At 36.5% G+C, this 26,223-nt stretch overlaps 1 long non-coding RNA gene across 1 annotated transcript; it reads right to left on the reverse strand.

Annotated features, from left to right (window-relative positions):
- Positions 1-1,719: 1,719 nt before the first annotated feature.
- Positions 1,720-13,487, reverse strand: LOC137359792 (uncharacterized). Its single transcript, XR_010971566.1, has 4 exons — positions 13,406-13,487; positions 8,050-8,198; positions 5,590-5,687; positions 1,720-1,799 (listed from the first exon to the last, which is right to left on the reverse strand). It is a non-coding gene; the product is annotated as an uncharacterized lncRNA (long non-coding RNA).
- Between the last annotated feature and the right edge of the window lie 12,736 nt (positions 13,488-26,223).

Genomic DNA, 26,223 nt, shown 5'->3' on the forward strand with positions numbered 1-26,223 from the left:
CTGCTCAATTCATCTGCTATCTCCTTATTTTCCATTATTAATTTCGCAGACTCACTTTCTGTAGGACTAATGTTCACATTGTTAACTCTTTTCTTCTTTAAATATCTATAGAGACTCTTCCTATCTGTCTTTATATTTCTAGCCAGCTTTCCCTCGTACTCTAATGTTTCCTTCCTTATCAATCTTTAGTTGTTCTTTGCTGCTTTTTATATTCTGTCTAATCTTCTGCCCTGCCACCCATCTTTGCATTGCAAAATGCTTTATCTTTAAGTTTGATACTATCTTTAGCTGTTTTCGTTATCCACGGATGGTGGGTCCTATCAGCCTTTAGGTGTGATAGTTTTCCCAGTATCCTCTTTTCTCTGGTCATAGTGATTGTTTTAAGTTCCTCACTTCCTTTTGCCTCTTGATTTAGGTATATTTGGAAGGTTTGCTATGTCTTCTACAATGAAAACAGACAGAAAATAGCTGTTCAACACCTCCACCATGTCCTTGTTTCTCATTATTAATTCTGCAAACTCACTTTCTAGAGGACTAACACTAATTTTAGTTTCTATTTCCCTATTTAAATACTTGTATAAACTCTTATCCTCTATTTTTAGATTACTAGTTGGCTTTCTCCCACACTCTACCTTTCCCTCTTTTTTAACATTGATTGCTGGTTCTTAAAATCTGTCTAATCTTCTCACCCACCAACAATCTTTGCAGATTTGTCATGTTTCTTTCAATTCAATATTATCCTTAACTTCATTATTTTGCCACGTATGATACAACCTTCTGCAAGAGCCTTTCTTTCTCATTGAGATACATCTTTGCTGAGAGTTATTAAGTATCTCCTTAAAAATCTGCCACTGCATCTCTCCTGTACTACCTTTTAACCTAGTTTCCAAGTTCACTTTTGCCACCTATGCCTTCATATCCTTATAATTACCTTTATTTAGGTTTTTTTAAAAAACTAGTCTTAGACCCACAGTTTTCCCTTCAGTCTGAACATTGAAATGCTATCATGTTATGATAATTGTTGTCTAAAGACTCCTTTTTTAGGAGGTTCTTCATTAATCCTGTCTCATTGAACATTACCAGTTCTAGAATAGTTTCCTCTCTGGTTGACTGCAGAACGTGCTGCTCTAAGGAACTGTCCTGAATACACTCAATGTGATAATTCTTTAGGCTACCTTTGCCAATCTGATTTGCCCAATCTACATGCAGATTAAAGTCACCCATAATTATTGTGGTACCCTTCTTCCACACCCCATTTATTTCTTTTTGTATACTATCCTACAAAAAACAATGTAGGTCACTGAGCTCAGGGATGTTGCGTGAATGAGATTTAGTGTGAATTAGGATATGGACAGCAGAGTTTTGTACAGACTGTGGTTTATGGTGGTTTGTAACAGGGAGAGTAACCAGGACAGCATTGGTATAGTAGATTTGACAAAGACACAGACCAGAGTTTATGCAGCAAATGGGCTCACATGGAGGACGATATTTTGAAGGTGGTCGTTGTTAAGAACAGTAAAACAGTTAATCATGGTTTCTAGAATTAATAGCTGGATAGAGAGACTTACCAGGGACACCAACAATAGCGAGGATGGGATAATAAATGTGTTGAATCAGCAGCAGTGCCCAGTGGATCCGATGCGCCAATGTTATCCAATAATAATCTGCAGTAAGATAATCAAACCAATGGGATAAACTCCTGTCCATTGTTGTAACATGCCAATCTATTCTGAGATTCTGATCTATCCTCTCCATTTCGCTAGAGCTGCTGATCCCTGTTAGTGCCGGGGGTGATTCTCCTGCAGACATGATGGAAGAACACATTAAAAGTAGTCCTGTATTAATAGAAGAAGGAAACCCTCCAGTGACGCAATTAGTGTCCATGGATTACATTAATTACAGTCACTGAACAAACAGGTTCAATCCAACCCTTTTTGTACCACAATAAAGCAGAACATTTACATGGTCTGCATGGGATGTATGAGAGTTGTTGAGGGAAGGAAAGGTGCAAATAACAGAGGCACTGGCCAGGAGCTTCCAATACTTCTTGGATATTGGAGTGATGACAGGAGACTGGATGGTTGTAAATGTTAGACATTGTTTAAAAAAAGGAGATATGGACTAAGCCCTGTATTTACTGACCAGTCAGTTTAACGTCCCTGGTGGGGAAATTTCAACCATCAACCAGGATACAGATACCTGCTGTTTTGAAAAACAAGGGTTTATAAATGTCAACTACCATGAACATGTTAAAGACATAATTGTATCTAACAAGCTTGAAGGATTTATTTGATGGAGTAATATAGGGGATTGATGAGGGTTGTACAGCTGGTGTTATGTATATAAACTTTCAGAAGGTGTTTGATCAAGAGCGATTTAATCGACTTCTTCGGAAAACTGAACCCAATGATCAAAGTGGCAGTGGTTGTGTGAACATCCAATTGGCTAAGGCACAGAAAATAGATTGTTTTTCAGGCTGGGGTGAGTATACAGAGCTGTTCCAAAGCCATCAATAACAACAACAACATATATTTATATATGAACACACGAAGTAGGAGCAGGAGTAGGCCACTCGGCCCTTCGAGCCTGCTCCACCATTCAATAAGTTCCTGGCTGAACTGATTATTTCACATTTCCATCTACCCCCGGTAACCTTTCACTCCCTTGCTGATCAAAAATCTATCCAGTTCTGCATTTAAAAATTTCAAATTCTCTGCTTCCACTGCCTTTTGAGGAAGAGAATTCCAAAGACTCTCGACCCTTTGAGATGAAACAATGTCTCCTCATCTCTGTCTTAAATGGGTGACCCCTTATTCTTAAACAGGTGCACCTTCCCCCCCTCTGTCACCTAATGATCTGTACCTAGCAAAGGACTCAGTTATATCCCCTTACACTCCCACCTCAATTAAATTCACGCTCGGCATGCCGTTGATCTCTTTTCCATCGTCATTACCTCCTGCCTCACTTCCTTGACCAGGAGTCCTACACCCACCCCGACTAGTGGACCCACTCACCCAGCTCAAGTATTTTCCCTCCACCTGGACCCCTCCCTTTGGCCTCTTACCCACTTTAGATCGTTTCATTGAGAAATGTCGGTGAAACATCAGCCATCACAATTTCTCTGCTCCCCTCACTCACTCTAGTCTGTCCCCCTCTGAACTTGCTGCACTCCGTTCTCTCAAGTCTAATCCCGACATTGTGATCAAACCTGCAGACAAGGATGGTGCTGTTGTTGTCCAGCGTACCGACTGCTACCTTGCAGAGGCTCAGCATCAACTCTCAGACACTTCTTCCTACTTCCCTCTCGACCATGAACCCATCAGCGAACATCAAGCTGCTGTCCACAGGACTGTAACTGACCTCATCTCCTCTGGAGATCTTCCCGCTACAGCTTCCAACCTCACAGTCCCACAACCACGGGCAACCCACTTCTACCTCCTTCCTAAAATCCACAAACAGGACTATCCCAGCAGACTCATTGTTTCAGCCTGTTCCTGCCCCACTTGAACTTATTACTTCCTATCTTGAATCGATTTATTTCTCCCCTCGTCCAGTCTCTTTCCACCTACATCTGCGACTCTTCGGACGCACTACGTCATTTTGACAATTTCCAGTTCCTCTTCATGATGGACGTCCAATGTATCTGCACCTTCCATCCCCCACCAGGACGGTCTTAGGGTTCTCTGTTTCTTCCTTGAACAGAGGCCCATCCAGTCCCCATCCACTACCACCCTCCTCTGCCTGGCTGAAATTGTTTTCACATTGATCAACTTCTCCTTCAGCTCCACTCATTTTGTACAGCCATAGAGTTATATAGACTATAGACTGACCCTTCGGCCCATCGTATCCATGCTGGCCATCAAGCACCTATCCATTCTAATCACATTTTCTGGCACTTGGCCCATAGCCTTGTATGCTATGGTGTTTCAAGTGCTTCTACAAATACTTTTTAAATGTTATGAGGGTTCCTGCCTCTACCATCCCTTCAGGCAGTGTGGTCCAGATTCCAACCACCCTCTGGGTGAATTTGTTTTCCTCAATTCCCCTCTAAATCTCCTGCCCCTTCCTGTAAATCTCTACCCCCTGGCTATTGACACTTGCGCCAAGGGGGAAAAAAAAAGTTTCTTCCTATCTACGCACTTCATAATTTTGTATACTTCTATCAGCTCCCCCCTCAGATTTAGTCGCCCCAGAATGACTATCTATACTAATTCCACCTGCCTGCATTAATTCCATATCTTACTATGCCTTGCTCATTCAAGTACCTGTCCAGATGCCTCTTAACTGTCGCTACTGTTCCTGCCTCCACCACCTCCTCAGGCAGCTCATTCCAGATACCCACTATTCTTTGTGTGAAAAATTTACCCCTTTGATCCCCTTTAAACCTCGTCCCTCTCACCTTAATTCTATGTCCTCTAGATTTAGTCGCCACCCACCATGGAAGCAGACTCTGGCCAACTACTCTATCTATGCCTCTCAGAATTTTATATACCTCTATCATGTCCCCTCTCAGCCTCCTTCGCTCCAGGGAAAACAGACCCAGCCTATCCAATCTCTCTTTATAACTCAAGCCCTCCAGACCAGGCAACATCCTTGTGAATCTTTTCTGCACCCTCTCAAGCTTCATCACATCTTTACTGTGGTGCAGCGACCAGAACTGCACACAGTACTCCAAATGCGGCCTAACCAACGTTATGTATAACTGTAACATAACGTCCCAACTCTTGTACTCAATGCCTCGACCGATGAAGGCATGCCAAATGGCTTCTTCACCACCCTGTCTACCTGTGTTGCCACTTTAAAGGAACTACGTACTTGCACCCCAGGATGCACCCGAAACTGATAAGTGGCAAGTCGCATTCATGCTGCAAAAGTGCCAGGACACGAACATTTCCAATAAGAGAGAATCTAACCATCTCCCCTTGACAGTCAATGGCGTTACCATCACTGAATCCTCTACTATCACCATTCTAGGGGTTATTATTGAACAGAAGCTGAATTGCAGCTACAACAGCAGGTCAGAGGCTAGGAATCCTGAGGCGAGTAACTCATTTCCTGACTCCCCAAAGACTTTCCACCATCTATAAGGCACAAATCAGGAGTGCGATGGAATACTCTCCACTTGCCTGGATGGGTGAAGCTCCAACAGCATTCCAGGAACTCAACACCATCCAGGACAAAGCAGCCCTGCTTGATTGATTGATTGTGTACGTAGTGTCATTGACTCCCTCCAGCACCAGCACACAGGGGCAGCAGTGTGTACCATCTACAAGATGCACTGCAGCAACGCACCAAGGCTCCTTGAACAGTACCTTCCAAACCCGCGACCTCTACCACAAAGAAGGACAAGGGCAGTGTTGCATGGGAACATCACCACTGCAAGTTCCCCTCCAAGTCACACATCATCCGGACTTGGAACTATATCGCTGTTCCTTCACTCTCACTGGGTCAAAATCCTGGAAATCCCTTCCTAACAGCACTGTGGGTGTACCTGCACCAGTTGGATCAAGAAGGCAGCTCACCACCACTTTCTCAAGAGCAATTAGCGATGGGCAATGAATGCTGGCCCAGACAGCGGCGCCCACTTACCATGAAATAATAAGAAGGTAATAGTAGTTCCTTCTGGCTGGACGACTGTGGAGAGGTGTGGGAGGAAGACACCAACATTGTAACAGGCTGCAGTACGTCTGTGAAAGACAAGGAGGGATAGTTTGTCTTTGTAACAGTCACACAGCATGTCATTTTTAACAATCTTATCTGCATGCCCTGCCATAGAATTATTCACATGCATCCAAACTGCTGCTGCACCCCCATTAAAATTACACCCTTTATTTTCCATTGCCTCTCCTGTCCATCCTATGAAAAATGTATCATTTTGCGTTTCTGTTAATGTTTATCTACCATGTGTACGTCCATTCCATCAGTCTGTCTATATCCACTTGATGTCTGTCAATATCATCCTCATTGTGCAATACACTTCCAGGTTTTGTGGCAAGTGTAAAATTTACAATTGTGCCATTTACAGGGCGGCACAGTGGTGCAGTGGTTGGCACCGCAGCCTCACAGCTCCAGCAACCCGGGTTCAATTCTGGGTATTGCCTGTGTGGAGTTTGCAAGTTCTCCCTGTGTCTGCGTGGGTTTCCTCCGGGTGCTCTGGTTTCCTCCCACATGCCAAAGACTTGCAGGTTGATAGGTAAATTGGCCATTAGCAATTGCCCCTAGTATAGGTAGGTGGTAGGGAAATATAGGGACAGGTGGGGATGTGGTCGGAATACGGAATTAGTGCAGGACTGGTATAAATGGGTGGTTGATAGTCGGCACAGACTCGGTGGGCCGAAGGGCCTGTTTCAGTGCTGTACCTCTAATCTAATCTACACTCAAGTCCAAGTGGCTAAAATATATCATGAAAAGTTACAGACCTAGTAACGACCCCTGTGGGAAAATTCCTTCAGTTCTAACAACAACCTTTCACCCCCTCTCTCTGCTTCCTGTCATGCAGACAACTTTGTCCCTTTTATTACATGGGCTTTATCTTTGTCGACAAGCCTGTTAAGTGACACTTCATCAAATGCTGTTTTGAAGTAATAGGGAACAAAGAAATGGCAGAATAATTAAATACATACTTTGGTTCTTTCTTCTCAAAGGAGGACACAAATCAGTATTAATAGGGAAATGGTGTGGGGGAAATTGATGGGATTGAAGGCTGATAAATCCCCAGGGCCTGATAATCTACATCCCAGAGTACTTAAGGAAGTGACTCTAGAAATAGTAGATGCATTGCTGGTCATTCTTCAAAATTCTATCCTGGAACAGTTACAATGGATTGGAGGGTAGACAATGTAACCTCACTATTTAAAAAAAAGAGGTAAAGAGACAACAGTGAATTATAGAGGAGTTATCCTGACATCAGTAGTGGGGAAAATGCTAGAGTCCATTATAAAATATGTAATAACAGAGCACTTGGGAAACAGTGACAGGATAGGACACAGTCAGCATGGATTTAGGAAAGGGAAATCATGCTTGGAAAATCTACTGGAATTTTTGAGGATGTAACTAATAGACTAGATAAGAGGGAACGAGTGGATGTGTTGTATTTGGATTTTAATAAGGCTTTCAATAAGGTCCCACAAAGGAGATTAGCGTGCAAAAGTTAAATCCCATGGGATTGAGGGTATGGTACTGACATGGATAGAAAACTAGTTGGCAGACAGGAAACAAACAGTAAGAGTAAATGTAATATATCCAAGTTTGCAGATGACACAAAGCTGGGTGGGAGGGTGAGCTGTGAGGAGGATGCAGAGAAGCTCCAGTGTGATGTGGACAGGTTGAGTGAGTGGGAAATACATGGTAGATGCAGTATCATGTGGATAAATGTGAAGTTATCCACTTTGGTGTCAAAAACAGAAAGGCAGATTGTCTGAACGATGATAACTTTGGAGAGGGGGAGGTGCAGTGAGACCTGGGTGTCCTTGTGCACCAGTTGCTGAAAGTAAACATGCAGGTGCAGCAGGCAGTTAAGGAGGAAAATGGTATGTTGGCCTTCATAGCGAGAGGATTGAAATACAGGAGAAAGGGTGTCTTGCTGCATTTATACAAGGCTTTGGTGAGGCCAAATTCATCCACATTTGTCCCAGTCAGTTAATTTTGTTTTGGATTATTGTTTTAAAAGCTTTCCCAGCACCATGGATTAACTGGCTGTCCTCTATTTGCTGGGCTTGTCCTTACACTCTTTTTAGGACAATGGTGTAACATTTACAATTCTCCAGTCCTTTGGCACCATCCCTGTGCGTAAGGAAAACTATGGTTAGTTCCTTCACAATTTCCACTCTTATTTCCCTCAGCAACCAGGATTCTTTTTGTATTAACATCTTGAAGTGCAGCACGCCTTTCTAATACCTCCTGCCAAGAAAACATGCTATGCTGAATGAGAATTTTTAACTCACTGGTTGGAAACCAACATTAAACTTTGAAATTGGAAAGCTGGAATCCTGCATTTAACATTTAAAAAGTTGGTAGTCAAGATGGCCACCACAATTTGCATTGAAATACCTCACATTCCAGGACATCGAAGTGGAGATGTATGTCTTCAAAGCTCCCACCCACGACAATGTTTTGAACAATTGAGTAGATTATCTGGGATCACCCTCATTAGCAAGACATTTAAAGCCGTCTTGCAGCATTTACTCGCGGAGACGTACCTGCAGGAGAAAAATTAACAATATAATTTGAGAGAGATTTGGGATTCTTAGACTTTGAAACTCATTAAAGGAAGAAAGGTACTGATAGACCATGTGACAGCCCCCCCTCCCCCCTACCCCAGTCTATGTAAACTTGTAACTTTTTGTTACACACAGCAGACAAACTTTGCAAGCTAACCCATGCAAGACCCTGGTTGGGCTGTCTTACGCTCTCTTTCTCTCCCCAGGTAACATTGTAAATGTTGTAATCTGTCTGTGACTGCAGAACATCCAAGTCCACCATTGCTACAGAGACCGAGGAAGAAAGCCACTGAGCGTTACTGTCTCCAAGAAACCCCTGAACCAGGCGGACCAGCTGCATGTCCACTTCTACCAGCCAGAGACTTTGGAACCATGAATTCAGTCAGAGGAAAAATGAATTACATTACCCCACAAACTGTACATTAGTTTTACTTCTTCTGGACTCTAATCCAACCCAAACTATTCTCCATCACTCTGTAACCTATTTGTGTGTACGTGTGATTCTCATTTGTGTGTGTGTGTGCGTGTGTGTGAGTATGAAAGTTGAAGCAGAGTTTACTATTTTACTTCAATCGGTATTTGATTTTCAGTACAATAAAATAACCTCTTTCTTGTTTAAACTAAAGAAAACCTGCCTGATTGATTCTTTTATGATCCTAGCACTTGAAGTATTAAACACTCACTGAATTGGTAAACACATGCACTATTTAAAAAGGAATAAAGCCTGTGGCATCGAACAAGGAGAGCAACAAGACAGGAGCCTTTCGACCCCTCCTCACCTGAAGTGTAACATAAATTTGGGGCTCGCATCTGGGATCAAAAACCAAAGACAGTTGGGAAATTGGGAGTGGGGAACCAAATGATTCCCTCGCAAAACTTCAAAAACTTCAATATAGTTTTAATTGGGTTTTTCGCTGCTGGAGTATTAAAATGTCCACATTTGAGGCAGTACCTTCCTAACCCAGAGTGAAGTAACTTGGGACAGGTTAAATGCCCTATTCGTTGAAGGTTGAGGATTGTACAAAATACAGTATAGCGCAGGAACAGGCGATTCGGCCCTCCAAGCCTGCGCCGATCTTGATGCCTGCCTAAACTAAAACCTTCTGCACTTCCGGGGACCATATCCCTCTATTCCCATCCCATTCATGTATTTGTCAAGATGCCTCTTAAACGTCGCTATCGTACCTGCTTCCACCACCTCCCCCGGCAGCAAGTTCCAGACACTCACCACCCTCTGTGTAAAGAACTTGCCTCGCACATCCCCTCTAAACTTTGCCCCACTCACCTTAAACCTATGTCCCCTCGTAACTGACACTTCCACCCTGGTAAAAAGCTTCTGACTATCCACTCTGTCCATGCCACTCATAACTTTGAAAACATCTATCATGTCGCCCCTCCACCTCCATCGTTCCAGTGAAAACAATCCGAGTTTATCCAACCTCTCTTCATAGCTAATGCCCTCCAGACCAGGCAACATCCTGGTAAACCTCATCTGTACCCTCTCCAAAGCCTCCACGTCCTTCTGGTAGTGTGGCGACCAGAATTGCACCCAATATTCTAAGTGTGGCCTAACTACATTTCTGTACAGAACTGAGCAGTAAGGGATTACTATCCATCCAAAAGCTAGGAAAGCCGAAATCCTAAAACATGTGCCAACCATTTCGCACGTGAACCTGAAAAATATAACAGGATTAGAGTTGGAGGTCAATCATCCGAGCTCCAGGACATCACTGCAGGAGTTCCTTAGGGTAGTGTCCTTGGCCCAACCGTCTTCAGCTGCTTCATCAATGACCTTCCTTCAATCATAAGGTCAGAAGTGGGGATGTTCGCTGATTATTGCACAATGTTCAGCACCATTCGTGACTCCTCAAATACTGAAGCAGTCTGTGTAGAAAACAAGCAACACTAGGACAATATCCAGGCTTGAGCTGCTAAGTGGCAAGTAACATTCGCGCCACACAAGTGCTGGGCAATGATCATCTCCAACAAGAGAGAATCTAAACATCTTCCCCTTGACATACATTTGCATTACCATCACTGAATCCCCCACTATCAACATCCTGGGGTTACCACGGACCAGCAACTGAACTCCTTCTTTGGCCTCCTTGTCTCCGAGACAATGGATAAGTGCCTGGAGGTGGTCAGTGGTTTGTGAAACAACGCCTGAAGTGGCTATAAAGGCCAATTCTAGAGTGACAAACTCTTCCACAGGTGCAGCAGATAAAATTGGTTGTCGGTGCTGTTACATAGTTGGCTCTCTCCTTGCACTTCTGTCTTTTTTCCTGCCAACTGCTAAGTCTCTTCGACTCACCACACTTTAGCCGCGCCTTTATGGCTGCCCACCAGCTCTGGCGATCGCTGGCAACTGACTCCCACGACCTGTGATCAATGTCACAGGACGTCATGTCGCGTTTGCAGACGTCTTTAAAGTGGAGACATGAACGGCCGGTGGGTCTGGTACCAGTGACGAGTTTGCTGCACAATGTGTCCTTGGGAATCCTGCCATCTTCCATGTGGGTCACAGGGCCAAGCCATCTCAGGCGCCGCTGGCTTAGTATATGCTGGGGATGTTGGCCGCCTCGAGGACTTCTGTGGTGGAGATCCGGTCCTGCCACCTGATGCCAAGGATTCTCCGGAGGCAGTGAAGATGGAATGAATTGAGACGTCGCTCTTGACAGACATACGTTGTCCAGGTCTCGCTGCCATAGAGCAAGGTACTGAGGGCACAGGCTTGATACACTTGGACTTTTGTGTTCCGTGTCAGTGCGCCATTTTCCCACACTCTCTTGGCCAGTCTGGACATAGCAGTGGAAGCCTTTCCCATGCGCTTGTTTAATTCTGCATCGAGAGACAGGTTACTGGTGATGGTTGAGCCTAGTTAGGTGAACTCTTGAACCACTTCCAGAGTATGGTCGCCGATATTGATGGATGGAGCATTTCTGACGTCCTGTCCCATTATATTCGTTTTCTTGAGGCTGATGGTTGAGCCAAATTCATTGCAGACAGCCGCAAACCTGTCGATGAGTCTCTGCAGACACTCTTCAGTATAAGATGTTAATGCAGCGTCTTCAGGAAAGAGGAGTTCCCTGATGAGGACTTTTCGGACTTTGGACTTCGCTCCAAGACGGGCAAGGTTGAACAACCTGCCCCCTGATTTTGTGTGGAGGAAAATTCCTTCTTCTGAAGACTTGAACGCATGTGAGAGCAGCAGGGAGAAGAAAATCCCAAAGGTGCGAGAACACAGTCCTGTTTCACGCCATTCAGGATAGGAAAGGGTTCTAATGAGGCCCCGCTATGCTGAATTGTACCTTTCATATTGTCATGGAATGAGGTGATGATACTTAGTAGCTTTGGTGGGCATCCAATCTTTTCTAATAGTCTGAAGAGACCACGTCTGCTGACGAGGTCAAAGGCTTTGGTGAGATCAACGAAAACACCGTAGAGGGGCATCTGTTGTTCGCGGCATTCCTGCTGTAGCTGGCGAAGGGAGAATAGCATGTTAATGGTGGATCTCTTTGCTGGAAAGCCACACTTTGCCTCAGGATAGACACGCTCAGCCAGCTTCTGGAGCCTGTTTAAGGTGACACGAGCGAAGACGTTCCCCACTATGCTCAGCAGGGAGATTCCACGGTAGTTGCTGCTGTCACCGTGGTCACATTTGTTCTTTTAGAGGGTGATGATATTGGCATCGCGCCTGTCCTGTGGTACTGCTATCTCATTGCAGCACAGGCAAAGCAGTTCGTAGAGTGCTGAAAGTATAGCAGGCTTGGCAGTCTTGATGATTTCAGGGGTAATTCCGTCCTTCCCGTCCTTTTCCGCTGGCTAGAGAATCAATGGCATCACTGAGTTCCGATTTTGTTGGCTGTACGTCCAGCTCATCCATGACTGGCAGAGACTGGGCTGCATTGAAGGCAGTCTCAGTGACAACATTCTCCCTGGAGTACAGTTCTAGGTAGTGCTACACCCAGCGGTCCATTTGCTTGTGGAGTAACCATATAAATACAGTGGTGACAAGAACAGGTCAGAGGCTTGGAGTTCTGCAGCGAGTAACTCACCTCCTGACTCTCCAAAGCCTGTCCACCATCTACAAGGCACAAGTCAGGAGTGTGATGGAATACTCTCCACTTGCCTGGATGTGTGCAGCTCCAACAACATTCAAGAAGCTCGACACCATCCAGGACAAAGCAACGCTCCAGATTGTCACACCCCATCTACAAACATTTACTCCCTCCACCATAAATGCACAGAGGCAGCAGTATGTACCATCTACAAGATTCACTGCAGCAACGCACCAAGGCTCCTTAGACAGCACCTTCCAACCCGCGATCTCCACCACCTAGAAGGACAGGGCAGCAAATTCATAGGAACAGTACCATCTGCAAGTTCCCCTCCAAGTCACACACCATCCTGACTTAGAACTATATCGCTGTTCCTTCACTGTCGCTGGATCAAAATCCTGGAACTCCCTTCCTGACAGCACTGTGGGTGTACCTACCCGACATGGACTGCAGCGGTTCAAGAAGACAGATCACCAACTCCTTCTCCAGGGCAATTACAGATGGGTAATAAATGCTGGCCTAGCCAGCGTCGCCCACATCTCATGAATGAATAAAGTAAAACAGCCATGAGCATGAAGGGAGAGGTGGAAACACAACGGGTCCTCCTTAGGCCAGAGCAGACAATGCTGAGAACAGGAGTGACGCCCAAAAGCCTGTGTGTTTCCACTGTAACAATCACCTCCGAGCTGACTGCTGGACGTTACAGTGAAAATCTGTCGGATTAATCAGGATACACCAGACCAGTTCAGGAAATGGGGCCCTGATGGGAAACACAGAAGACCAGGCTGTGACTTTAACTGTGGCAGTAAGACCCAGTATGCCCAACACAGAGAGTGCTGGAAAATTTAAGAAAATCCCTGCGAGATAGCAGGATTTTGTATCCTAAGGAAAAGTGACCAAATACCCCTCGAATGCAGCAAGTAAGCCCAAAGCCATACTTGGGATAAAGGGGCCACCCATTCCCTCCTGCTGGGAAAATGCATGAACTCTCCCCCAGAGAGGGCATCGAACGCTCAAGTATTAGTCAACAGTATTGGGGAAGGTAAATGCCCAGGACTCCATATCGAATATACCTAGAGTGCAGCTTTGTTTCAGGACTGGTAACCCTGGGGATTGTCCCTAATTTACCTGTAGACAGGGTGGTCCTGTTCCTGGGTAATGATCTGGTCAGGGTGAAGGTGCTAGCTTCTCCAGTGGTTTTCAAGAGACTGAAATAGATGAGATAGACAGAGCAGTTACAGGAGAAGGCCACTGACATTTTTCCTGCCTTTGTGTTGTGATGGTCCATGGTCAAACAAGCTCCATCAGAGGAGGATGAACTGACACTGCAGACTGATGACCCTCCTATCTAGTTATCTGAAACCTTCTTTGGGAATTCAGAGGACAAAAAGGATGTGTTAAACAGATCTTCCTTGGTCGAGGCTGAGCAAGCTGACCCAATGTTTAAAAAGTTAGCAAAGACTGTCTAAAGTTAAACAGAAGCAGAGGGAGTTCCAGAGTGTGACTATTTAAAGAATGAGGTGACAATGAGGAAGTGGAGACCTCCTTAGAGACCTGCGGATGAAGAGTGGACAGTGGTTCACCAGATAGTGGTTCTGCCCAGGTACCATAAGGAAATACAGAGAATAACCCAGGAATTCCAATGGCTGGACATGTCGGCATCAGAAAAACCCAAGCCTGCATAAGACAGCAGTTTGACTGGCCACAACTCTACAAAGATGTGGTGGAGTTCTGTAAAACTGTTCACATGTGCCAGGTTGTGGGGAAGCCACAACTTGCAATAAAAAGTGTACCCCAAATTCCCAAACCAGCTTTTGGGGAACTCTTGTGTATTAGGGATGACATGTAACGTCAAAATTAAGTGGGATATTTTAGACACTGTATTAGTTATCATGTCCAATTTAACAATTAAACAGATAATACACCGTGTATTAGTGATGACATCTAATTTAACAATTAACTGGAATATTATCACCTGTGTATTAGTGATGATATCTAATTTAACAATTAACTGGAATATTATCACCTGTGTATTAGTGATGACATCTAATTTAACAATTAACAGGAATATTATCCCCTGTGTATTAGTGATGACATCTAATTTAACAATTAACAGGAATATTATCACCTGTGTATTAGTGATGATATCTAATTTAACAATTAATTGGAATATTATCACCTGTGTATTAGTGATGACATCTAATTTAACAATTAACAGGAATATTATCCCCTGTGTATTAGTGATGATATCTAATTTAACAATTAACTGGAATATTATCACCTGTGTATTAGTGATGATATCTAATTTAACAATTAACTGGAATATTATCACCTGTGTATTAGTGATGACATCTAATTTAACAATTAACAGGAATATTATCCCCTGTGTATTAGTGATGATATCTAATTTAACAATTAACTGGAATATTATCACCTGTGTATTAGTGATGATATCTAATTTAACAATTAACTGGAACATTATCACCTGTGTATTAGTGATGATATTTAATTTAACAATTAACTGGAATATTATCACCTGTGTATTAGTGATGATATCTAATTTAACAATTAACTGGAATATTATCACCTGTGTATTAGCGATGATATCTAATTTAACAATTACCTGGAATATTATCACCTGTGTATTAGTGATGATATCTAATTTAACAATTAACTGGAATATTATCACCTGTGTATTAGTGATGATATCTAATTTAACAATTAACTGGAATATTATCCCCTGTGTATTAGTGATGACATCTAATTTAACAATTAACTGGAATATTATCACCTGTGTATTAGTGATGACATCTAATTTAACAATTAACTGGAATATTATCACCTGTGTATTAGTGATGATATCTAATTTAACAATTAACTGGAATATTATCACCTGTGTATTAGTGATGATATCTAATTTAACAATTAACTGGAATATTATCACCTGTGTATTAGTGATGATATCTAATTTAACAATTAACTGGAATATTATCACCTGTGTATTAGTGATGACATTTAATTTAACAATTAACTGGAATATTATCACCTGTGTATTAGTAATGATATCTAATTTAACAATTAACTGGAATATTATCACCTGTGTATTAGTGATGATATCTAATTTAACAATTAACTGGAATATTATCACCTGTGTATTAGTGATGACATCTAATTTAACAATTAACTGGAATATTATCACCTGTGTATTAGTGATGACATCTAATTTAACAATTAACTGGAATATTATCACCTGTGTATTAGTGATGATATCTAATTTAACAATTAACTGGAATATTATCACCTGTGTATTAGTGATGATATCTAATTTAACAATTAACTGGAATATTATCACCTGTGTATTAGTGATGATATCTAATTTAACAATTAACTGGAATATTATCACCTGTGTATTAGTGATGACATCTAATTTAACAATTAACTGGAATATAATCACCTGTGTATTAGTGATGACATCTAATTCAACAATTAACTGGAATATTATCACCTGTGTATTAGTGATGACATCTAATTTAACAATTAACAGGAATATTATCCCCTGTGTATTAGTGATGACATCTAATTCAACAATTAACTGGAATATTATCACCTGTGTATTAGTGATGACATCTAATTTAACAATTAACAGGAATATTATCCCCTGTGTATTAGTGATGATATCTAATTTAACAATTAACTGGAATATTATCACCTGTGTATTAGTGATGACATCTAATTTAACAATTAACTGGAATATTATCACCTGTGTATTAGTGATGACATCTAATTTAACAATTAACAGGAATATTATCCCCTGTGTATTAGTGATGACATCTAATTTAACAATTAACTGGAATATTATCACCTGTGTATTAGTGATGACATCTAATTTAACAATTAACTGGAATATTATCACCTGTGTATTAGTGATGATATCTAATTTAACAATTAACTGGAATATTATCACCTGTGTATTAGTGATGACATCTAATTTAACAATTAACTGGAATATTATCACCTGTGTATTAGTGATGACATCTAATTTAACAATTAACTGGAATATTATCACCTGTGTATTAGTGATGATATCTAATTTAACAATTAACTGGAATATTATCACCTGTGTATTAGTGATGATATCGAATTTAACAATTAACTGGAATATTATCACCTGTGTATTAGTGATGATATCTAATTTAACAATTAACTGGAATATTATCACCTGTGCATTAGTGATGATATCTAATTTAACAATTAACTGGAATATTATCACCTGTGTATTAGTGATGACATCTAATTTAACAATTAACAGGAATATTATCACCTGTGCATTAGTGATGATATCTAATTTAACAATTAACTGGAATATTATCACCTGTGTATTAGTGATGACATCTAATTTAACAATTAACTGGAATATAATCACCTGTGTATTAGTGATGACATCTAATTTAACAATTAACAGGAATATTACCCCCTGTGTATTAGTGATGACATCTAATTTAACAATTAACTGGAATATTATCACCTGTGTATTAGTGATGACATCTAATTTAACAATTAACAGGAATATTATCACCTGTGTATTAGTGATGATATCTAATTTAACAATTTACTGGAATATTATCACCTGTGTATTAGTGATGATATCTAATTTAACAATTAACTGGAATATTATCACTTGTGTATTAGTGATGACATCTAATTCAACAATTAACTGGAATATTATCCCCTGTGTATTAGTGATGATATCTAATTTAACAATTAACTGGAATATTATCACCTGTGTATTAGTGATGATATCTAATTTAACAATTAACTGGAATATTATCCCCTGTGTATTAGTGATGATATCTAATTTAACAATTAACTGGAATATTATCACTTGTGTATTAGTGATGACATCTAATTTAACAATTAACTGGAATATTATCACCTGTGTATTAGTGATGATATCTAATTTAACAATTAACTGGAATATTATCACCTGTGTATTAGTGATGATATCTAATTTAACAATTAACAGGAATATTATCACCTGTGTATTAGTGATGATATCTAATTTAACAATTAACTGGAATATTATCACCTGTGTATTAGTGATGACATCTAATTTAACAATTAACAGGAATATTATCACCTGTGCATTAGTGATGATATCTAATTTAACAATTAACTGGAATATTATCACCTGTGTATTAGTGATGATATCTAATTTAACAATTAACAGGAATATTATCACCTGTGTATTAGTGATGATATCTAATTTAACAATTAACTGGAATATTGTCACCTGTGTATTAGTGATGATATCTAATTTAACAATTAACTGGAATATTATCCCCTGTGTATTAGTGATGATATCTAATTTAACAATTAACTGGAATATTGTCACCTGTGTATTAGTGATGATATCTAATTTAACAATTAACTGGAATATTATCACCTGTGTATTAGTGATGACATCTAATTTAACAAGTAACAGGAATATTATCACCTGTGTATTAGTGATGACATCAAATTTAACAATTAACTGGAATATTATCACCTGTGTATTAGTGATGACATCTAATTTAACAATTAACTGGAATATTATCCCCTGTGTATTAGTGATGATATCTAATTTAACAATTAACTGGAATATTATCCCCTGTGTATTAGTGATGACATCTAATTTAACAATTAACTGGAATATTATCCCCTGTGTATTAGTGATGATATCTAATTTAACAATTAACTGGAATATTATCCCCTGTGTATTAGTGATGATATCTAATTTAACAATTAACTGGAATATTATCACCTGTGTATTAGTGATGATATCTAATTTAACAATTAACAGGAATATTATCACCTGTGTATTAGTGATGATATCAAATTTAACAATTAACAGGAATATTATCACCTGTGTATTAGTGATGATATCTAATTTAACAATTAACAGGAATATTATCACCTGTGTATTAGTGATGATATCTAATTTAACAATTAACTGGAATATCATCACCTGTGTATTAGTGATGATATCTAATTTAACAATTAACTGGAATATTATCACCTGTGTATTAGTGATGATATCTAATTTAACAATTAACTGGAATATTATCCCCTGTGTATTAGTGATGATATCTAATTTAACAATTAACTGGAATATTATCCCTTGTGTATTAGTGATGATATCTAATTTAACAATTAACTGGAATATTATCACCTGTGTATTAGTGATGATATCTAATTTAACAATTAACTGGAATATTATCCCCTGTGTATTAGTGATGATATCTAATTTAACAATTAACTGGAATATTATCACCTGTGTATTAGTGATGATATCTAATTTAACAATTAACTGGAATATTATCACCTGTGTATTAGTGATGATATCTAATTTAACAATTAACCGGAATATTATCACCTGTGTATTAGTGATGATATCTAATTTAACAATTTACCGGAATATTATCCCCTGTGTATTAGTGATGATATCTAATTTAACAATTAACAGGAATATTATCCCCTGTGTATTAGTGATGATATCTAATTTAACAATTAACTGGAATATTATCACCTGTGTATTAGTGATGATATCTAATTTAACAATTAACTGGATTATCACCTGTGTATTGGTGATGATATCTAATTTAACAATTAACTGGAATATTATCACCTGTGTATTAGTGATGACATCTAATTTAACAATTAACTGGAATATTATCCCCTGTGTATTAGTGATGACATCTAATTTAACAATTAACTGGAATATTATCACCTGTGTATTAGTGATGACATCTAATTTAACAATTAACTGGAATATTATCACCTGTGTATTAGTGATGATATCTAATTTAACAATTAACAGGAATATTATCACCTGTGTATTAGTGATGACATCTAATTTAACAATTAACTGGAATATTATCACCTGTGTATTAGTGATGATATCTAATTTAACAATTAACTGGAATATTATCACCTGTGTATTAGTGATAATATCTAATTTAACAATTAACTGGAATATTATCACCTGTGTATTAGTGATGATATCTAATTTAACAATTAACTGGAATATTATCACCTGTGTATTAGTGATGATATCTAATTTAACAATTAACTGGAATATTATCACCTGTGTATTAGTGATGATATCTAATTTAACAATTAACTGGAATATTATCACCTGTGTATTAGTGATGATATCTAATTTAACAATTAACTGGAATATTATCACCTGTGTATTAGTGATGATATCTAATTTAACAATTAACTGGAATATTATCCCCTGTGTATTAGTGATGATATCTAATTTAACAATTAACTCGAATATTATCACCTGTGTATTAGTGATGACATCTAATTTAACAATTAACTGGAATATTATCACCTGTGTATTAGTGATGACATATAATTTAACAATTAACTGGAATATTATCACCTGTGTATTAGTGATGATATCTAATTTAACAATTAACTGGAATATTATCACCTGTGTATTAGTGATGACATCTAATTTAACAATTAACTGGAATATTATCACCTGTGTATTAGTGATGACATCTAATTTAACAATTAACTGGAATATTATCCCCTGTGTATTAGTGATGACATCTAATTTAACAATTAACTGGAATATTATCACCTGTGTATTAGTGATGACATCTAATTTAACAATTAACTGGAATATTATCACCTGTGTATTAGTGATGATATCTAATTTAACAATTAACTGGAATATTATCACCTGTGTATTAGTGATGACATCTAATTTAACAATTAACTGGAATATTATCACCTGTGTATTAGTGATGATATCTAATTTAACAATTAACTGGAATATTATCACCTGTGTATTAGTGATGATATCTAATTTAACAATTAACTGGAATATTATCACCTGTGTATTAGTGATGATATCTAATTTAACAATTAACTGGAATATTATCACCTGTGTATTAGTGATGATATCTAATTTAACAATTAACTGGAATATTATCACCTGTGTATTAGTGATGATATCTAATTTAACAATTAACTGGAATATTATCACCTGTGTATTAGTGATGATATCTAATTTAACAATTAAGTGGAATATTATCCCCTGTGTATTAGTGATGATATCTAATTTAACAATTAACTGGAATATTATCACCTGTGTATTAGTGATGATATCTAATTTAACAATTAACTGGAATATTATCACCTGTGTATTAGTGATGATATCTAATTTAACAATTAACTGGAATATTATCACCTGTGTAATAGTGATGATATCTAATTTAACAATTAACTGGAATATTATCACCTGTGTATTAGTGATGATATCTAATTTAACAATTAACTTGAATATTATCACCTGTGTAATAGTGATGATATCTAATTTAACAATTAACTGGAATATTATCACCTGTGTATTAGTGATGATATCTAATTTAACAATTAACTGGAATATTATCCCCTGTGTATTAGTGATGACATCTAATTTAACAATTAACTGGAATATTATCACCTGTGTATTAGTGATGACATCTAATTTAACAATTAACTGGAATATTATCACCTGTGTATTAGTGATGATATCTAATTTAACAATTAACTCGAATATTATCACCTGTGTATTAGTGATGACATCTAATTTAACAATTAACTGGAATATTATCACCTGTGTATTAGTGATGACATATAATTTAACAATTAACTGGAATATTATCACCTGTGTATTAGTGATGATATCTAATTTAACAATTAACTGGAATATTATCACCTGTGTATTAGTGATGACATCTAATTTAACAATTAACTGGAATATTATCACCTGTGTATTAGTGATGATATCTAATTTAACAATTAACTGGAATATTATCACCTGTGTATTAGTGATGACATCAAATTTAACAATTAACTGGAATATTATCCCCTGTGTATTAGTGATGATATCTAATTTAACAATTAACTGGAATATTATCACCTGTGTATTAGTGATGACATCTAATTTAACAATTAACTGGAATATTATCCCCTGTGTATTAGTGATGACATCTAATTTAACAATTAACTGGAATATTATCACCTGTGTATTAGTGATGACATCTAATTTAACAATTAACTGGAATATTAACACCTGTGTATTAGTGATGACTCTAATTTAACAATTAACTGGAATATTATCACCTGTGTATTAGTGATGATATCTAATTTAACAATTAACTGGAATATTATACCTTGTGTATTAGTGATTATATCTAATTTAACAATTAACTGGAATATTATCACCTGTGTATTAGTGATGATATCTAATTTAACAATTAACTGGAATATTATCACCTGTGTATTAGTGATGATATCTAATTTAACAATTAACTGGATTATTATCACCTGTGTATTAGTGATGATATCTAATTGAACAATTAACTGGAATATTATCATCTGTGTATTAGTGATGACATCTAATTTAACAATTAACTGGAATATTATCACCTGTGTATTAGTGATGACATATAATTTAACAATTAACTGGAATATTATCACCTGTGTATTAGTGATGATATCTAATTTAACAATTAACTGGAATATTATCACCTGTGTATTAGTGATGACATCTAATTTAACAATTAACTGGAATATTATCACCTGTGTATTAGTGATGATATCTAATTTAACAATTAACTGGAATATTATCACCTGTGTATTAGTGATGACATCTAATTTAACAATTAACTGGAATATTATCCCCTGTGTATTAGTGATGACATCTAATTTAACAATTAACTGGAATATTATCACCTGTGTATTAGTGATGACATCTAATTTAACAATTAACTGGAATATTATCCCCTGTGTATTAGTGATGACATCTAATTTAACAATTAACTGGAATATTATCACCTGTGTATTAGTGATGACATCTAATTTAACAATTAACTGGAATATTAACACCTGTGTATTAGTGATGACTCTAATTTAACAATTAACTGGAATATTATCACCTGTGTATTAGTGATGATATCTAATTTAACAATTAACTGGAATATTATCCCCTGTGTATTAGTGATTATATCTAATTTAACAATTAACTGGAATATTATCCCCTGTGTATTAGTGATGATATCTAATTTAACAATTAACTGGAATATTATCACCTGTGTATTAGTGATGATATCTAATTTAACAATTAACTGGATTATTATCACCTGTGTATTAGTGATGATATCTAATTGAACAATTAACTGGAATATTATCATCTGTGTATTAGTGATGACATCTAATTTAACAATTAACTGGAATATTATCACCTGTGTGTTAGTGATGACATCTAATTTAACAATTAACTGGAATATTATCCCCTGTGTATTAGTGATGATATCTAATTTAACAATTAACTGGAATATTACCCCTGTGTATTAGTGATGATATCTAATTTAACAATTAACTGGAATATTATCCCCTGTGTATTAGTGATGATATCTAATTTAATAATTAACAGGAATATTATCCCCTGTGTATTAGTGATGACATCTAATTTAACAATTAACTGGAATATTATCACCTGTGTATTAGTCATGATATCTAATTTAACAATTAACTGGAATATTATCACCTGTGTATTAGTGATGATATCTAATTTAACAATTAACTGGAATATTATCACCTGTGTATTAGTGATGACATCTAATTTAACAATTAACTGGAATATTATCACCTGTGTATTAGTGATGACATCTAATTTAACAATTAACTGGAATATTATCACCTGTGTATTAGTGATGATATCTAATTTAACAATTAACAGGAATATTATCACCTGTGTATTAGTGATGACATCTAATTTAACAATTAACTGGAATATTATCACCTGTGTATTAGTGATGATATCTAATTTAACAATTAACTGGAATATTATCACCTGTGTATTAGTGATAATATCTAATTTAACAATTAACTGGAATATTATCACCTGTGTATTAGTGATGATATCTAATTTAACAATTAACTGGAATATTACCACCTGTGTATTAGTGATGATATCTAATTTAACAATTAACTGGAATATTATCACCTGTGTATTAGTGATGATATCTAATTTAACAATTAACTGGAATATTATCACCTGTGTATTAGTGATGATATCTAATTTAACAATTAACTGGAATATTATCACCTGTGTATTAGTGATGATATCTAATTTAACAAATAACTGGAATATTATCCCCTGTGTATTAGTGATGATATCTAATTTAACAATTAACTCGAATATTATCACCTGTGTATTAGTGATGACATCTAATTTAACAATTAACTGGAATATTATCACCTGTGTATTAGTGATGACATATAATTTAACAATTAACTGGAATATTATCACCTGTGTATTAGTGATGACATCTAATTTAACAATTAACTGGAATATTATCACCTGTGTATTAGTGATGATATCTAATTTAACAATTAACTGGAATATTATCACCTGTGTATTAGTGATGACATCTAATTTAACAATTAACTGGAATATTATCCGCTGTGTATTAGTGATGATATCTAATTTAACAATTAACTGGAATATTATCACCTGTGTATTAGTGATGACATCTAATTTAACAATTAACTGGAATATTATCACCTGTGTATTAGTGATGACATCTAATTTAACAATTAACTGGAATATTATCACCTGTGTATTAGTGATGACATCTAATTTAACAATTAACTGGAATATTATCATCTGTGTATTAGTGATGACATCTAAGTTAACAATTAACTGGAATATTAACACCTGTGTATTAGTGATGACTCTAATTTAACAATTAACTGGATTATCACCTGTGTATTAGTGATGATATCTAATTTAACAATTAACTGGAATATTATCCCCTGTGTATTAGTGATTATATCTAATTTAACAATTAACTGGAATATTATCCCCTGTGTATTAGTGATGATATCTAATTTAACAATTAACTGGAATATTATCACCTGTGTATTAGTGATGATATCTAATTTAACAATTAACTGGATTATTATCACCTGTGTATTAGTGATGATATCTAATTGAACAATTAACTGGAATATTATCACCTGTGTATTAGTGATGATATCTAATTTAACAATTAACTGGAATATTATCACCTGTGTATTAGTGATTATATCTAATTTAACAATTAACTGGAATATTATCACCTGTGTATTAGTGATGATATCTAATTTAACAATTAACTGGAATATTATCACCTGTGTATTAGTCATGATATCTAATTTAACAATTAACTGGAATATTATCACCTGTGTATTAGTGATGATATCTAATTTAACAATTAACTGGATTATTATCACCTGTGTATTAGTGATGATATCTAATTGAACAATTAACTGGAATATTATCACCTGTGTATTAGTGATGATATCTAATTTAACAATTAACTGGAATATTATCACCTGTGTATTAGTGATGACATCTAATTTAACAATTAACTGGAATATTATCCCCTGTGTATTAGTGATGATATCTAATTTAACAATTAACTGGAATATTATCACCTGTGTATTAGTGATGATATCTAATTTAACAATAAACTGGAATATTATCACCTGTGTATTAGTGATGATTTCTAATTTAACAATTAACTGGAATATTATCACCTGTGTATTAGTGATGACATCTAATTTAACAATTAACTGGAATATTATCCCCTGTGTATTAGTGATGACATCTAATTTAACAATTAACTGGAATATTGTCACCTGAAGTATTAGTGATGATATCTAATTTAACAATTAACTGGAATATTATCACCTGTGTATTGGTGATGATATCTAATTTAACAATTAACTGGAATATTATCACCTGTGTATTAGTGATGATATCTAATTTAACAATTAACTGGAATATTATCCCCTGTGTATTGGTGATGATATCTAATTTAACAATTAACTGGAATATTATCACCTGTGTATTAGTGATGACATCTAATTTAACAATTAACTGGAATATTATCACCTGTGTATTAGTGATGATATCTAATTTAACAATTAACTGGAATATTATCCCCTGTGTATTAGTGATGATATCTAATTTAACAATTAACTGGAATATTATCACCTGTGTATTAGTGATGATATCTAATTTAACAATTAACTGGAATATTATCACCTGTGTATTAGTGATGTTATCTAATTTAACAATTAACTGGAATATTATCACCTGTGTATTAGTGATGATATCTAATTTAACAATTAACTGGAATATTATCACCTGTGTATTAGTGATGATATCTAATTTAACAATTAACTGGAATATTATCACCTGTGTATTAGTGATGACATCTAATTTAACAATTAACTGGAATATTATCCCCTGTGTATTAGTGATGATATCTAATTTAACAATTAACTGGAATATTATCACCTGTGTATTAGTGATGACATCTAATTTAACAATTAACTGGAATATTATCATCTGTGTATTAGTGATGACATCTAATTTAACAATTAACTGGAATATTAACACCTGTGTATTAGTGATGATATCTAATTTAACAATTAACTGGAATATTATCACCTGTGTATTAGTGATGATATCTAATTTAACAATTAACTGGAATATTATCCCCTGTGTATTAGTGATGATATCTAATTTAACAAATAACTGGAATATTATCACCTGTATATTAGTGATGATATCTAATTTAACAATTAACTGGAATATTATCACCTGTGCATTAGTGATGATATCTAATTTAACAATTAACTGGAATATTATCCCCTGTGTATTAGTGATGATATCTAATTTAACAATTAACTGGAATATTATCACCTGTGTATTAGTGATGATATCTAATTTAACAATTAACTGGAATATTATCCCCTGTGTATTAGTGATGACATCTAATTTAACAATTAACTGGAATATTATCACCTGTGTATTAGTGATGATATCTAATTTAACAATTAACTGGAATATT

The sequence above is a fragment of the Heterodontus francisci genome, unplaced genomic scaffold (assembly GCF_036365525.1).
Source record: "Heterodontus francisci isolate sHetFra1 unplaced genomic scaffold, sHetFra1.hap1 HAP1_SCAFFOLD_376, whole genome shotgun sequence".
Lineage (NCBI taxonomy): Eukaryota > Metazoa > Chordata > Chondrichthyes > Heterodontiformes > Heterodontidae > Heterodontus > Heterodontus francisci.